At 32.9% G+C, this 18,048-nt stretch overlaps 1 pseudogene; it reads right to left on the bottom strand.

The window, feature by feature from the left end:
- Window positions 1-2,231: 2,231 nt before the first annotated feature.
- LOC18047234 lies at window positions 2,232-6,314 on the bottom strand (annotated as a pseudogene).
- Window positions 6,315-18,048: the final 11,734 nt, after the last annotated feature.

Genomic DNA, 18,048 nt, shown 5'->3' with positions numbered 1-18,048 from the left:
CCAAGTATAAGGCACGATTGGTTGTAAAAGGTTTTCATCAAACCTATGGTGTGGATTTCTTTGAGACTTTCAGCCCTGTTGTAAAGCCTTGTACTATTAGAATTATTCTGAGTCTTGTTGTGATGAATCATTGGACCATAAGGCAGCTGGATGTGAATAATGCTTTTCTGAATGGTGTACTAACTGAAGAAGTCTTAATGCATTAGCCTGGGGGGTTTATTGATCCTCAACATCCAACTTATGTATGCAAGCTAAACAAAGCTTTGTATGGTCTTAAAGAAGCACCTCGTGCTTGGTATGATAGATTAAAAGGTTCCTTATTGCAATGGGGTTTTCAGACTTCTCGATCAAACACCTCTCTATTTCTTAAGCACACTGGTTCAGATGTTTTAGTTATTCTCATTTATGTAGATGATATCTTAGTAACTGGTTCTAACAGTGCACAAATAGAGAAGATTATTACACTCCTTGGTTCTGAGTTTGCTCTTAAAGACTTGGGTGACTTCAACTATTTCCTTGGGTTAGAGGTTACTCCATCAAGTGCTGGGTTACATCTCTCACAAACAAAGTATATTGGAGACATATTAAAGAAGGCTCATATGCTTGACAGCAAAGGTTGTAATACTCCAATGAGTGTTGCTGATAAACTGTACAAAGATAAGGGTACTCTGTTTGAGAATCCTTCTCTTTACAGAAGTATTATTGGATCTCTTCAGTATGTAACCTTGACAAGGCCTGATATTGCCTTTACTGTAAATAAGCTAAGTCAGTTCTTAGCTGCTCCTACTGTGCTTCACTGGCAGGTTTGCAAAAGGGTTCTGAGGTATCTTCAGTTTACAGCTGCTTATGGGATTTAATTTTATAATTCAAGGTCTCTTTCTCTCACAGCCTTCTCAGATGCAGACTGGGGATCAGACCCTGATGACAGAAGATCTGTTGGAGGCTACTGCATTTTTCTTGGGTCCAATCTTGTGTCCTGGTCATCTAAGAAACAAAATGTTGTTTCTCAATCATCAGCTGAATCAGAGTATAGGGCCTTAGCCTTGACATCTTCAGAAGTGTTGTGGATTTCATATCTGTTGCAGGAACTCAAAGTGCAGCTCAGCAACACATCTGTTGTGTACTGTGACAATAAAAGTGTAGAAGCTCTGGCCAGTAATCCCAAATACCATTCACGAACCAAACACATTGAGCTAGACTTACATTTTGTGAGAGAACACATTGCCAAGAAGGAATTTGCTGTTGAACATGTATCAAGCTCTAATCAATTGGCAGATGTACTTACTAAGCCACTTAGCTTTGATCATTTTGCTTATATGAGAGCTAAGCCCAATGTCTGTCCCAGACCTTGAGCTTAAGGGGGCATGTTAAGAATAAAATCATGATGTCCATGTCAGCAGATGAGTCAGCAGCCATGTCAGCATTCAGTTACTTAAGCCAAATCAGTTTTCAGAGTTTGTTAATGTTTTCCCGTCAATAATTTGTTATAGGTTGTTAAGCTGATTCACATGCATCTGTTGCTCTAGAATCTTCCAGACTTGAGTATATAATGATTTGTAATTCATCATTTTATTTTTCAGTTTTAATAAAAATGAATTCAGCTTGAAATATTTTCTCTCTGATTCTAAGAAAGTTTCCTGTTAACCAAACACTTCATTTTCTTCAACCAGTTTATGTGTAACCTAATTACTTACGCTGACTTATCATTGGCATCTTCTCTTTGGGAGACCAGTTATTATACTGAAACTTATATCTATAAAACTTACAAAACTGAGGCTGTATGATGTCAAAGGATTTGCATTATGTATAAGGTAAATATAGATTGTGTCATATATGCATAAATAAATATTGTACTTGATAAACCTAGACCATGAGCTAGTTGAAGTATGGTGTGAATCAAAGAAGGGTCATAGGCTTGGTGGTTTTATTGCAAGTCTCTTGGATGTTAGGTTTGCTCTGTTAGTCCGTTTGAATTTTTGGGAAAGTCATGATTATTAGAAGGGCACATTTTGGGTTGTATCTGCTACAAATGTGGAAACAATATAGCGTTTGTTAAGAGCTCAATGAGGAGAAAAGGAATCAGATCTCTTTAAATCCACCGTGAAAGAAAAGATTCTAGACGGCTCCATAAAAGAAACTTCATTTGATGTCAATACGGTTTTTCCATTGTGCCTGCAGGTGACTAGGTCAAAGAATGGCACAATAAGAAAATATACTTTCGGTGATTTTCACGCCGATGGCACATTGTGCCTGCAGGTGACTAGGTCAAAAACTGGCACAATCCCCATTATAAGGTTTCTTAGGGCGCTCCGCAGTCTCCTTCTCAGCACTCCCAGCTTGAATTTCATCGACTTCATTTGAGCTAATTGTGCAACCTCTTCTGCCCTTAACCGAGCTGCTTGCTCCTCTGCCAATTGCTGTTCGAGCCTAGTTGTTGTCTTTTTGAGCTCAGACTCAACCTATCAAAAAAGCATCAATATCAGTCAGAAAACATGCTACTAAGCCCTAGAGTAGCAGCACAATACAAAAAAAAAAAAAAATGGGTATTGGTATTATAAAACTCCAACTTAAGAGAAGAAAATTCTTGAGTATTAATTTAGTTTAATCCAATTGCAAAGCGAGTTGCTAAGTTCACCATACTCGGCGAAACATTCTTACTTCAATCGATTCCAGACTCTCAATCATTGATAAATGGTAGAAACAAATTAAAAGCTTAAAAAAATCAACACATAAATTCAAAATATAAAGTATTAAAGAATCTACTAACTTTTTAATTTTGCCATACTCCAGGAATGTGAAGACTAAAACTTATTAGCACCTCAGACATATAGTCATTACACAGAATGTTACAGAAAATTCAGATTCTTGTTGAATAGGATCTGGCTTAATTCCGAATCATTGTATTGCCTTGCTATAAATTAAAACTGTGGAAAGGAAAATCAAAACTATGCAGCCATTTGATTAGGTTCCACGTGCCTAACTATATTTTCATGAAAACTTATTTTGAATGTGGCAATTTTGTTTTTAACAAAATTAAAATATGTCATAATCTCAATTGTTCGCACAGATTCAGGCGAGAAAACAGTATCCACAGTATTACAAGAAATGTTCTTATGATTGATGACTAAACAAGTGCAGAATCCATTCCTAAGTGCAAGTCATGATAAGTAAACCACCTATAGCTACTATCATAGAATAACCCACTTAATTTCATCAACAAACAAAACAGAGCAGGACGGTCAAACAATCTTCAAGTTAAGAACAACATGTTACAGCCTTCAAAACACAATTAGTGAATAGATAATAACAGACTTGTCCGCATCAACTAGCAAGATAAAGCGTCTTTTCAGATGGCAACCTCCAACAATCTAGGGGTAAGGACAGAGCGGCAGTCTTTATCACCTCCAAGTCTCACAATTTAGAATATCATTATAGGTACCTGCACACTTTATAGGCATTTTTTAATTACACAGTTTTAGAAATGATTACCGGATATGAGAAACGAACGCATATGCATGTCATATTTTGATGCCAAAACAAGGAGCGTGAAAAATACCATCTCAGTAATTCGTTTGATTTGATCTTCGTATGATTCCTGCATCTGGCCCATCAGCTTTGAAATTTCTTGTTTTGAATATTCCTTGAGAGAGTCAACCTCAGCTTGTTGATCACAGAGTTCAGTAGCCCCTCTCTGAGTAGAAAAAAAGAAAAAGAGATATTGTCATGACATATTCAGAAAGAAACAGGACAGAAGTCTATCGCGATAGTAACAAAGTCACCTTCAACTCAGCAAGGAACTCGTCCGTATATGGCTGCCCACCAGTCTCCACGATCACAGAGTTAACCAGAGAAAGAAGCTTCCCAGCCTGCTCAGTTCTCTTGGCCTCATCCTTGGTCTTGTTATCAAAAAGCACGCACCTATTATCACATAGTTGAAGGATTTCCTAAAATAATGGGAAAATGATCAGGAATAAAGCAAATTTTAGCTCCTTTCGTAAGCATTGATGAACCAATCAAACACTTGTAGTCTCTAAAAGTTTGAGGATCTTAAGCTGACAAAATTTGTTTTTATCGTGATCGTTAGCACTTAATATTATGCCTACTCAAAAACTATTTAATAATCAATTCCATTCTCCTTATGGTTTGACCACTTACATAACCTCTTACGTCCATCAAATTTAACGATCTTAAAAGGTGATCAGCATTCCATATAATAATAATAATAATAATAATAATAATCTTTATATATTCCAGTGAAAAGCATTGACTCAATCAAAATTAGTGGCTACAAAGAAGTAGCTGCCTCTTCACTCGGCAAATTCTTACATTATATAACAAAGCATGAAAGACTGTACTATTGTCATAAACAAACTCAAGTGATCAAAGCTCAAAACTGCGGCATCTATATAATTGACCTAATTTTGCAACATTATAACTAAAATATTTTTATTCCTTCAAACTACAAAAATTGGTACAATAAGTAAAACAAAGTTCCCTTAAAATAACCCGATTTTGTTAATTGCAAAGCTACAACTTGAAGGGGTCTTTATTTTAGTGTTAGGTCCCAATCAAAGTTAGCTAATCAATCACAGGAGTTTTCTACTTATGGTGAGAAAACAAAGACCAAGATAAATCGATTTAGTTGACTGCCTCCTTTTTATTATGCTGGAGCCTTTATTTATAATTCTAACATAACCAACTTAGCCTACAATCACGGCTGTAATCCAAATACGTAAACTGAAATAACACCTTTGCTACTTTTACGAAACACAAAGCTAAGCAACAACTACTAAGGATTCGATCTTATCCTCTATTCCTGCACGATTGTTGAAGCTATCAAATCCCTTGATTCTTGCTCTAACAACTTTGGTGCATTATTCTCACGTGAACCCATGCATGCATGAACCATGCAAGGCTAAACCGAAAGTCTTCACGTCACGTACTTGGGATTTGGCTTATGCCCTCTGCTGGACTTGCGTGGCTCTAGTGACTGTGGCTACTTCTTATCAGGAACCAAATTCATCAAGTACATTCTGAAAATAAGAGATTTGCATGTTGAAACGGAAAAAATATCTCACATTGAAATTTTAGACAACAATTTTGAGGCTAGAATCCACAGGAATTTTTAAGAGAATTTTAAATCTTGTAAAGTTAGTTTTGATACTTTATTCAAAAAACGCCGAATAAAATGGACCTGTATAGCAAATCACATCCTCTTTGGCCCACTTTTAAAATCTTAAAAGTAGGTTAATTTTGAGCGTATAAATCAAAGGGGTACATATTTTAAGAAACAAACAAATGAACACACGTTAATAGAATAAGAACCAAGATTAAATAGCAGAGGAAATCAAAGAATACAAATAAAAAAAGCATAAATGTTTAGCGAACGAATGAATGACATCTCATTCGAAGACATTAACATAAAACTAAAATTAAGTAACGCCAGCAGAAAATTACCAACCACACACCTCTCCAGCTAATCCCGCATGGCAGAAGAAAACCATTCAAGAAATGGAGCACCATCGAAAATGGAACTTTAAGACGGCTGGCGTACTATAATCTTCTAACTAGTATTTTCAGCATGCATATATTCATATTAAAATTCCAATAGTCCAACCGTAAAGGAGTCTAAAACGTCACAAAAGAACCAACCAAAGACAACTTGATCAAATGACTAATGAAATTATCGAACACTGTTGCAGTTCAGAAACAAACCTTTAAAGGGTTTGGACACTCATGACCCAAATAATCTTCTAATGTTTTCTCATTATCTTCAAGATAATCCCCTCCAGTGAAAACAACAACCATATAGTCAAAAAAAAATTTCCCGAACAAGGTCGGCAAACGGTGTACTGCAGCTTCTTCCTCTTCAGTAAAACGGCTTCGAACAGAGAAAACTACAAGGACTGCATGGATCCCACCCTTGGCCAAACCAATGCACTTGACAATTTCCTTGCCGACAAACTCAGAGCCAGCGGAAGAATCAAAAGGTCCTGCAATGGCTCCTAACATCAATCTACTTGCCACCACAACATCAACAAGCATGGAATGGAATATCTAGGCATCAACATTAGTAAATTACCGGGGGTATCAATGACATTAACAACTTGGCCATCTTTGAGCACGGTTGTCTTCATTTCACAAGTTTTAGTAACACCAGACGAGCCAGCACTCGCCTTGAAGGCTTTTCTTCCGAGAATACTATTGCCCGTCGCACTTTTGCCATTGCCAGTACGGCCAAGTAAAACCACAGTGCGCTCCCCATTAGATGGAGAAGTAGGCTTCCAATCGCCATCAATCACTCTTTCTCCCATCCTAAAAAAAATTTCAATTTACCTGCAATGCATTTACAATATCAAACCACTTCACATTGAATTCACTTTTTATCGTTAAACAATAAGAAAGAAAATTTAGTTACCATACCCTTACAATTTCACTCCATTAAAACTTATATTTGTTATTACTTTAAATATTATCCAACCGAACATGAATAAATTCATTAAAAAATATTAAAAATAAAAATCATTCAGACCCGACGACATAGTGTAAATTTATAATCTTAATAAAAATATGATGAATTGATATATATTCAAGCACAGAATCTAAACAACATCAGTTAATTAATTAATGATGCTAATGTATAATTTAATTTAATTCTGCTTGTTTTACGAAATTAGTGAAAAAAAAAACGACGACAATCGATTATGCATAGTGGCGGACCGAGATACTTAAATTAGGAGGCTTAGTTCAAAACATTTTATTTAATTTGGCGTTTTTTTTTCAAATGCTCACATGAATACATTTTAAATCTCATAAACTCAAATTTCATTACTTTCTTTTAAATTTTAAATAATAATGGTAATAAACTCTTTATTTTAAATGCATGAAAGTATCATTTTTCTAAGTAGTTTTCCCAAAATATTTAAAAAACAATAATGTGGCTATTGTGATTTAAACTAGGACTTTAAAACCATCAAATAACACTTTTATCATTGAACTGTAAGTCTTTTATTACATAAAAAATGTGTCCAAATTTTTTTATTTCATTCTTTTAGAAGGGGTGTGGGGGTATATTTAAAAGAAAAATTAATGGCTCAAAAGGGGTTGAAGCCCCTCCTGGGCCTTAATTGGGTCACCCATGATTATGCATTACATCCGATAAAATTTACAAACTGAGGTAAAGAAAATCGAGTCTAAAATTAAAAAAAAAAAGAAATTAAGATTGAGAGGAAAAGGCAAGGGCAATTTGGAGAAAGCAAAGTATGAAAACAAACCGTGAGATGATGCGATGAACTAAGATTTTACTTACTTGCGAAGAGAGGAGAGCTAAAAAGATTGTGTTGCGTATGCAAAGATGAGAAAGGGGAAGAGACTTGAATTAAATTTTACCATTTAAGGTATGAAAATTATAAATTGAATAATGAATGTAATAGAAAGTTGAGAAGTACAGGATGTAAGAGAGTTTAAATAAAAAGTTGAGAAGTAAAGAATGTAAGAGAGTTTAAATATAAAGTTGAGTTTCAATAGAAAGTTGAAAAGTAAAGAATCTAAAAGAGTTTGAAGAAAAGAATTTAAAAGAGTTTAAACAGAAAGTTGAGAAGTAAAAAATATGAGAAAGTTGAGAAGTAAAGTATGTAAGAGAGTTTAAATAGAAAGTTAAGAAGAAAAGAATCTAAAAGAAGAATGAACATGCAATTTATCTCTTTTTCCTTTCATTATTTTGTCACTTTTATTATTAAGGAGGTTGATAATTTTTTTCTATTGGAACTAATATATATCATTTATTTCTTATTAATTTTATAATATCTAGAAACTCTCTCGTCACCAAAAAAATTTAAAACAAAAGAGGGGTAAATGAGTTATTTTCTTAATAACTTATCTTGGGGCTATAATATGTGCATTCATTATAAGAAAAATATTTTAAAATAACAAAAAGTACAAGAAAATATTTGATAATTAATTTTTTATTTAAATTGAAACATATTTATTTTTTATTTTTAGTACTTAAATTTTTTATTTTAATTCGTATTTATATAATTCATTTAATTTATAATAAATACGAATAAAATTTTATGTAAAAATAAGAATAATATTATAAAATTACATAATTAAAAATTATTGACTATTATTAAAATAATACTAAAGTAATTAGTAAATATTGATTTGAATAGAGGAAAATTGACGACCTCCCATTATTATTATTATGGATACTCCTTTATTAAATTAGCTTATTTGATTAACACTAAAAAGTGTACGTGTAATAAGGATAAAATTTTTAGTTTTTCACTTAAAGTGTTGATTAATGCACGCATAACTTATAAATTATATGAATGCTCCCCAAATAATTTTTGTGTTAAATTAATTTGCAATATGTTAATTTTTATCTTATAAATACTTTTCAGGAATAAATTGGAATTGAAAGTAGGAACAAAGGACTGCTGGAGCAATTTGGAAGTATTATTGAGGAGATGTAAATAAATAAATAAAATAAAAATGAATAAAAAAAACCAAGCAATTTGGTTTCTCGTGATGGTCAAGTGGCCATCATGCCCACTTGACCATTACACATTTCAATGTACATATATATATATATATATAATAATAATAATAATAATAATAATAATAATAATAGTAATAATAATAATAATAATAATGCATTCCTTGCCTATAAAAGGGCAAGCAAATGCAGGGAGAAGCCAGTAGAGGAGGGAGCCGAGTTCTGAGAGAGAGTGATAGCTAAGGGTGTAGTTGAAGAATTTCTTTCTTTCTTTCTTTCTTTCTTTCTTTCTTTTCTTTTCTTGTTTCCATCCGAATTAATTTTCTTTGTAATATATTTCAAAAAGTTTATCAAATAAAAAGAGTTTTGTGTTTTCTTTCAATATGTGTGGCTAATTTTACTAAGTTGAGGTGAAGGATGAAGCTCAATGTTTCAAACTATTAATTATTATTATTTTCTCAAATGAGTTTTTAAGTTTATTTTATTCTTTTCTAACTATTTTTATGTCATGTTAATTTGTAAATTTCTTTGGATCTGCATGGTATTTTGACATAATGTCGACACATTGACATAATGTCGACACATAGTGTGGCACATTAGGTACTTTATTCCATATTTATCCACACACATAGAATTAAATGATATAATAATTAACTGGTAAAAGTGAGGCAAAATATAAATGAGAGAGTATGAAAATTATAGTTTAAATACTAAGAGTGGATCCCGTAACCTTACCGTATTTTTAAATTGTTTTCAAATAATTTATTTTCCCCACAATTAATTTTCTTTGTTTAACAAATTGACAACTAGATTTTAAAATTTTCTGTGGTTCAACCCCGAACTCACCGGGTTATATTATAACTAGACACTCTTATACTTGGGAGTAATACACTTTTGAGTCGTGTTAAGTTTTTGGCGTCGTTACCAGGGAGTTTTCTAAATTTGCTGTTAGTTTGTCTTTACTTATTTTTATTTTATTTTTATTTTTTTGTCTTTGCTATCTTTCCGTGATCCTATTTTATTCTCTTTTCACAAAACTTTAGTTAGCACCCCTCCTCTTTTCAAACTTTAACATTATCTATAAAATTTATGAGAAACTTCATTTTAGCCCAGAAACCTTTGCAAATCAATCCCCAAATCGAATTTATTTCTTTGAATTTCTACAATTTACTTTACGCATTTATTTTAAATGGTCGGTTCTATCGCCTAACTGTTATTTAAATTTTTTTAATTTATATATTTGTGTTTATAGGGTCGGTTCTACCGCCTATCATTTTAATTTCAGTTTATTTATTCTTGTACATTAATTTATCTAATTTTATGTTTTATTATATGTATGGTTTTAAAATACCACCTAAACTGTTTCTTTTAATTTCTTTGTTTATGGCTGGTTTCACCGCCTAATTTATTGATTTTATTTATTTTCAGTTTGTTTATTTTTATTTTGTATTTTTGCTTATTTAATTTCCAGTTTATTTTTATTTTTTGCAATTTTCATTTAGCGTTTTATGCATCGTTGGTTTAGCACACATCATTAGCATTGCATGCGTCGTTGGTCTCGTACAAATAGTGGTAGATTAATTAGAAAATCACCTTCACCACCCTTAGATATGGCTGACATAGGAGCTGAAAATATTTTGGAGCACGAAAATGACTAAGCCTTGCAAAATCTTCATGAATAGCCTAGGACTCTTAGAGACTTCATGCATCCTATTAGAACAAGATAACCATCATGCATAGTTTTCCCTCCTAATGCATCACATTTTAATTTCAAACCTGGTATCATTCAATGTCTTCCTACTTTTCATGGTTTGGAGTCTGAAAATTCATATTTGCATTTAAGGGAATTTGAGGAAGTCTATAACACATGTACTGATCAAAATTGTAGCATGAATATAATCAGGCTTAAGTTTTTTCCTTTCTCACTAAAAGATAAAGGTAAAACTTGGCTACAAAATCTTAGGTCAAGATCTATCAGAACTTGGGATGAAATGCAAACACAATTTTTGAAAAAATTCTTTCTACCCCACAGAACAAATTCTTTCACAAGACAAATCACCACTTTCACTCAAAAATCAGGAGAAACTCTCTACCAATGTTGAGATAGTTTTAAAGAACTACTTAACATTTGCCCACACCACAATTTTGATACATAAAGATTAGTGTCTTATTTCTACGAGGGATTAACATCCCAAGGTAGAAGAGTCATTAAAATAATGTGTAATGGTGAGTTTAGGGATAAAAGTCCTGAAGATGCATTAGACTATCTTGACTATATAGCAGAGAATGCGCAACATTGGGATACAGTTGGCTCTTATGAGTCATCAAGTAAACCCCAGTCATCTCCATCTGGTGGAGGTATGCATAACCTTAAGGAAGACCATGATTTTCAAGCTAAATTTGCATCATTGGCTAGAAAAGTCGAAGCATTAGAATTGAAAAAGAATGATCATGTAAAGTCTGTTCACAATATTTCATGTTATGTTTGCGATTCTACTGACCATTTTACGCAGGACTGTCCAACTTTGCCAGCTTTGAGAGAAAGTTTGCATGAGCAAGTAAATGTCGTTGACAATTTCAAAAGGCCAAATCCAAATCCATCTCCCAAACTTACAACTCTGGTTGGAGAAACCACCCAAATTTTAATTGGAGAAATGACAATCATGCACAACCTTCACAACCAGTTCCTCCACGTCAAATTTTCCAAAACCTCCAGAGTTACCCACCATATGTCCCACCAACAAGAAAAACTCTGGAAGACCCATTGCATTCGTTTATTAAAAAATAAGAGTCAATCAATAACCAAACGATGCAAATCTTAACCAATTTGACAGAAACTATCTCCAAACTTACATTTGTTCCGACAATGCATGAAAAATGAAAGTTTCCTGCTCAACCTGAACAAAACCCCAGGAGTCAACAACATCCTCAAATGGAAAATTTAGGAAACCAAAATATGAGTCAAGTCAAATCGGTTATAACTATTCGTGGTGGTAAAGTGGTCGAAAAACACATTGTGGACCCTCATGAAACTAGTAAAGATTCAATTTCATAAAATAGGGAAGAGTCTGTCGAACCTTTAACCCATGAAGAAATAACCAACTCTCCTCATGTACTCTCATTTCCTCAAGCACTGATTAAGCCAAAGAAATCAAACAACAGTCTAGAAATTTATGAAGTTTTTAAACAAATAAAGGTCAATATTCCTCTGTTGGATGTCATTAAACAGGTGCCTTCTTATGCTAAATTTCTAAAAGATCTGTGCACGATGAAAAGGAAACATAAAGTGCAAAAGAGAGCTTTTCTAGCAGAACAGGTAAGTTCAATTCTCTCAACCAATAGTGTTTTGCAATACAAGGATCCTGATAGTCCAACTATTTGTTGCACTATTAGGGATCACAAAATTGGCCATGTTTTACTTGATCTTGGTGCTAGTGTTAATTTGCTTCCTTACTCAGTGTACCAACAACTCAATCTCGGTGAGTTAAAACTAACTTCTACCACTCATTGACTTGCTAATAGATCGATTAAAGTTCCAAGAGGAATAATTGAAGATATATTAGTCCAAGTTGATAAATTCATATACCCTGTGGATTTTATTGTTTTAGAAACGAAACCAATTGCTAATGAATACAAACAAATTCCTATTATATTGGGTCGACCATTTTTAGCTGTTGCTAATACTTTGATTAATTGCAGGAATGGAGTAATGAATTTATCTTTCGGTAATATAACATTGGAACTCAATGTATTCAACATATGTAAACACCCTCACCACCAAGAAGATGATGATAATGAGAATGAGGAGATTGATCTCATAGAGCCAATCATTGAGGAATACATTCAGGGTGAGAATTTTACAAACTCTGTAGAAATTTGTTTTGCTGGTTCTTTTGAATCAAATAAGGAATTAGATTGTGATGCTGCTAACATATGCCCTACACTTGATTCTATGCAGGTACCTACATGTGACAATGACCAATCGAACTTTGAAGATACGGTACAACCTGAAAAACCAAACGAAGATGAAGCACCAGAGCCCGAATTAAAGCCCTTACTAGAAAATTGAAGTATGCCTATCTTGGAGAGCAGCAAACATATTCGGTGGTAATTTCTTCCCAACTCACGCATGATCAAGAAGGTAAGTTGTTGTCTATATTAAAAAGGCATAAAATTGCATTTGGTTGGACCTTAAAAGACATAAAAAGCATTAATCCTTTAATTTGCACACACTGAATATACTTAGAGGAAAATACCAAAACAACTCATCAACCACAAAGAAGACTAAACCCTCATATGAAAGAAGTGGTAAAAAATGAGGTCCTTAAACTACTAGATGTATGAATTATCTATCATATCTCTGATAGTAAATGAGTAAGTCCAACACAGGAAGTACCAAAGAAATCTGGAATAACCGTTGTAAAAAATGAAAAAGGTGAACCAATCCCAACATGAATTCTATCCAGTTGGCGAATGTGCATTGATTACAGAAAATTAAATGATGCCACTAAAAAAGATCATTTTCCCTTGTTATTTTTAGACCAAATTCTCGAAAGAGTGGCTGAACATTCCTACTACTGCTTTCTTGATGGTTACTCTGGCTATTATCAAATCCCTATAGCCTTAGAAGACCAGGAAAAGACCACATCCACATGCCCATTTGGAACATTTGCATTTAGGAGAATGCCTTTTGGACTTTGTAATGCTCCTACAATATTTCAAAGGTGCATGGTAAACATTTTTAGTAACATGGTTGAAAATTGTCTTGAAGTTTTTATAGATGATTTAACTGTATTTGGTAATTCTTTTGATATAGGTCTTAATAATCTAGAAAACATTTGTAAAAGGTGCAAAGAAAAAGGACTAGTTTTAAATTAGGAAAAATGCCATTTCATGACCACTTCTGGAATTGTCTTGGGCCATGTTGTGTCTTCAAAAGGAATTGAAGTTGACAAAGCCAAAGTTGAAGTCATTTCAAAATTACCCTCACCAAAGACAATTAGAGAAGTCTGTTCCTTTTTAGGACATACAGGATTTTATAGGAAGTTTATAAAAGACTTTAGTGTCATATCTAGACCACTTTGTAACCTCCTAATAAAAGACACACATTTTGAATGGACTAAAGATTGTTAACAAGCTTTTGAAAAAATAACTACTCTTTTGACATCAACCCCGATAATGCAACCCCTTTATTGGTCTTTACCTTTTGAGCTAATGTGTGATGCTAGTGATTATATTGTTGGTGTCGTTCTGGGTCAAAGAAAGTAATGTAAGCCCTTTGTCATCTATTATACAAGTAGAACTTTAAATAGTGCTCAAATGAATTACACTACAACTGAAAACGAACTGCTTGCTGTAATATTTGCATTGAATAAATTTGTTCGTATTTAATTAGTTCATCCACTATTGTTTATTCTGATCATGCTGGTGTGAGATATTTAATGTCAAAACAGGATGCCAAACCAAGGTTGATACGATGGATTTTGCTACTTCAAGAATTTAACTTGACAATCAAGGACAAAAAAGGCGTTGAAAATGTTATTGCAGATCATCTTTCAAGACTTACGAATGAGTCTTCAATTGAAACAAAACCCATAAACACCCATCAATGATTCTTTTCTGTAAACTTAATGCCTTGGTATGCTAATATTGTTAATTATCTTCCAACATGTGAAATACCATCTGACTGGAGTTCCCAGGACAAGAAGAAATTCTTAACAGAAGTGAGAAGTTTTTACTAGCATGATCCATACCTGTTTAGGTACTGCTCTGATCAAATTTTTCGAAGATACATACCAGACAACGAGGTAAGTAGGGTCATTCAATTTTGTCATTCTGAAGCATGTGGTGGCCATTTTTCTTCAAAAAAGACAATTGCAAAAATATTACTGTGTGGATTTTATTGACCTACATTATTTAGAGATTCACATGTATTATGTAAAGTGTGTAAGAATTGTCAAATAGTATGGTCTATTTCAAAGCGAAACATGATGCCTTTAAACCTCATCCTCGTCATTGAAATATTTGATTGTTGGGGAATTGATTTTATGGGCCCTTTTTCATCATCATTTAGATTTGTATACATTTTGGTTGCTGTTGATTATGTTTCAAAATGGATCGAGGCAATTCCTTGTCGGCACAATGATCACAAGATTGTGATCTGCTTTTTAAAAGAAAATCTTTTGAACAGATTCGGAATACCTCGAGCCATTATCAGTGATGGAGGTAAGCATTTTTGTAATAAGCCATTTGAGTCCTTAATGAAATAATATATAATTACACATAAAGTTGCTACCCCTTATCACCCTCAAACAAGTGGTCAAGTTGAATTAGCAAATAGAGAGATAAAACAAATTTAGAAAAGACAGTTAATCCAAACCGTAAAGAATGGTCTCTTCAACTAACTGATGCAATTTGGGCATATCGTACTGCTTTTAAAACATCTTTAGGAATGTCACCCTATCGGCTTGTTTATGGAAAATCTTACCACTTACCAGTTAAACTTGAACATAAATCATTTTGAGCTATTAAAGCTTTTAATTCAAATCTTGATAATGCTGGTAATGTGCATAAATTGTAATTAAATGAACTTGAGGAATTAAGGAATAATGCATATGAGAATTCCAGAATTATTAAGGCAAGAACCAATTTTTTTCCTGACAAAAGAATTTTTCGGAAAACATTTGAAATTTGTTAAAAAGTGTTGCTTTATAATTCTCGTCTTCATTTATTTCCAGGAAAGTTAAAGGCAATGTGGAATGGTCCATTTGTTGTAAAAAATGTGTATCCATATAGAGCAATAGAAATTGAGAATCCAAAGGATGGTGCCACATTTAAAGTTAATGGTCAAAAATTGAAACCATATATGGAATACCAACCACGTGAAGCAGATACCGAAATCAATTTAAGTGACCCACCAAATTTTAATTGAGCCTTTTCATTTTAACTTTTTGTGAATTTGATTTAATGTTACTTTATCGTTTGAATTATTTGATTTTTTTTCCTTTTCCCTATGTTTTGAATAGAGTGCATTGCATTATTTTTAATTGTGTGTTATTTGACAATTGTGCTTTAGCTCACCAAATTTTTATACTTGTCATGAGTACCTCCATGAGAAATTTCATTTTCGATCATCTTAAAGAGCTTTTACATGTAAATTTTCACGTAAGGAAATTGCTCCGGTTTTGTAAATCACATCCCATTTGAGATCTATCCTTTTTAAGCACTCACAAATTCTTTCTTTTTAGAATTTTTCTAATGGCAGCAACTTCAAGCAGACAACTAAAGAACATTTGTGTGCTTTCTAGATTTTGCTATGGAAAGTATAAGGAGTTTGTTCAGGCGGCCATAGATCTTGGTCATGTTATAGCAGAGATGAAACTCCATCTTGTATATGGAGGAGGTGACTGAGGGTTATCAAAACTTATCTTTGAAGCTGCTTTCATTCAAGGAAGCCAAGTGTTAGGCATCATTCTAAAAGCCTTAAAACCTTTAGGATGTCTACCAAACACACCAACTGGATAAGAGTTAGTTATATCAGGTATGCAAGAAAGAATATCTGAAATATTAAATCATGTTGATGCTTTCATTTTCTTGCTAGGAGACCTTACAACTTTAGAAGCGCTAATTACATTTGCTTCTTGGGCCCATTTGAATATCCATAAAAAACCCATCAGTTTGTTAAATGTTAATAACTTTTATGATGGCTTAATAACATTTCTTAATCATGCAATTAAAAATCATTTCATTCCATCCTCAGCGAAAAAACTCTTCATTTGTGCTCCAACTATTAATGAGTTACTTGATCTTTTGCAAGCTTACAAACCAAAGCCAGATCCCATGACTTTGGCGTTGGATTGGACAACTGATGACGATGGCAGTAACTCTCGTAACAAGTGTAGATTAGATTTAACTCTGCATTCGTAAATATTTCCAGTAGTGGCCAAGTGATATCTTCTAAACTCTATTCCTTTCTTTAGACATTGAGGACAATGTCTCCTTCATGTTGGGGAGAGGGAATAGTTGACAATTATGGAATATCTCAGTCCTGGTAATGTTTTTATTAATTTTTGTTGTAAAGACTAACTTTGGATAAATATTTGAGTCGAAGATGGCAGAATATAGAATGTAGTGTCTCTAGAAACGCATCTTCTTAAATTTAGTGTTTTGTTTTCCCAAAAAAAAAATTATTTTCTAACTTTTTTTTTCTTTCTTTTTTTCTTTTTCTCTTTTTCTCTTTTTCTCTTAATTATCCTCCTGAAGTTTCTGCAATCAGTCCCAATTTTTTAGTGTTTTCTTTAATTAAAAAAAAATATTTTTCGATGTGATCTTTTCACATTGGAAAACATGATGATTTTCAAATTTTGGTATTCGTATTATCTTTGGCCTTGAGTTATGTTACACTATGTTTTCCCCTTTGCATGTTGAAATGTAAATTGAGAAATTAGATGAGTGAAATTGATTAAGTCATTTAGAGGAATGTGCATGTTATGAAAAGTTCAAATGAGTTTTTGAGCCTATTATCCTTGGAGATAACCATGTTTGCCTATATAACTTCACAATTTATTGTACAAGATCTCAATATTTTCTTTATAAAAAAAGTAAAAAAAGAGAAAGTTTGTGCAGCCGCATCTAAAAGTCCATTGAACTAGTGGATATGAAAGATTATTTAAAGCCCTTAAAAAATGACAGAATGTCATATTTGATCCGTTTGAGCTTTTCTAGCCAACCCTATTACAAAGAATCCATAGTTAACCCCTTTGATCCTTTGAAAAAAAAATTTCTTTGGTAACCTATCATCTTTTCCTACTCCAATGTGGAGTATCACCTTATGTTTTATGTTTTCCATCACCCAATTATGTTTGAAAATAGGGATGATTATGTATTCATAATAATGGTGCTATGAAAAAAAAAAGATATGTATATAAAAATAAAAATTTAAAAAAAGAAAAAAATCCCAAAAAAAAAAGCACTTTGTAATCTCCAAAAAGTCCCCTATTTTTCAAACATATATTTTTGTTTTCCTCATTACCTTTTTTGTTAACCATAACCCTAGCATACGTTACGTCTTAACAAAAGTCCTTCTTGATTTTAGGGAACTATAGTCTGAAGTAAAGTTGGTGATATGGACTAAAAGATATGGTGATGCATAAAAATAAAAATTGATTTTGCTAGTACTTCCTTGGACTTGAGATCATTTTATTTCTAAGCTGTAGGTATTATTTTTTCATCTTGGTGAGAGCGTGTGATATTGTTTTATTATTCTCTCAAATCTACCATTTTTAGAGTAACAATTTAATTTGGAATATATTTTCTTTTGAGAGAGTCACTCTTAATCGTGAAGTTTTGGGGTGCGATGTATCATTCTTAAAAGTGACTTGATTAATGTAGCTCTGATAATTGATCATTCAGTAGGAAGAAAAGAAGTTGAGCTATCTGGTTAGTTAGTTATTTTTAGATGAATTTGATGAATAGAACCTGCTGTTCCTAGTGTGTGTCTTTGTGTGTGTGTAAATGTATGTAATTTAAACTAGACGTCGGTTCGACATAGA

This window comes from Citrus clementina, unplaced genomic scaffold, assembly GCF_000493195.1.
Source record: "Citrus clementina cultivar Clemenules unplaced genomic scaffold, Citrus_clementina_v1.0 scaffold_3, whole genome shotgun sequence".
In the NCBI taxonomy this organism is placed as follows: Eukaryota; Viridiplantae; Streptophyta; class Magnoliopsida; order Sapindales; family Rutaceae; genus Citrus; species Citrus x clementina.
Note: the sequence above shows the minus strand (reverse complement) of the source record. Positions and strands in the feature narration are given on the sequence as shown.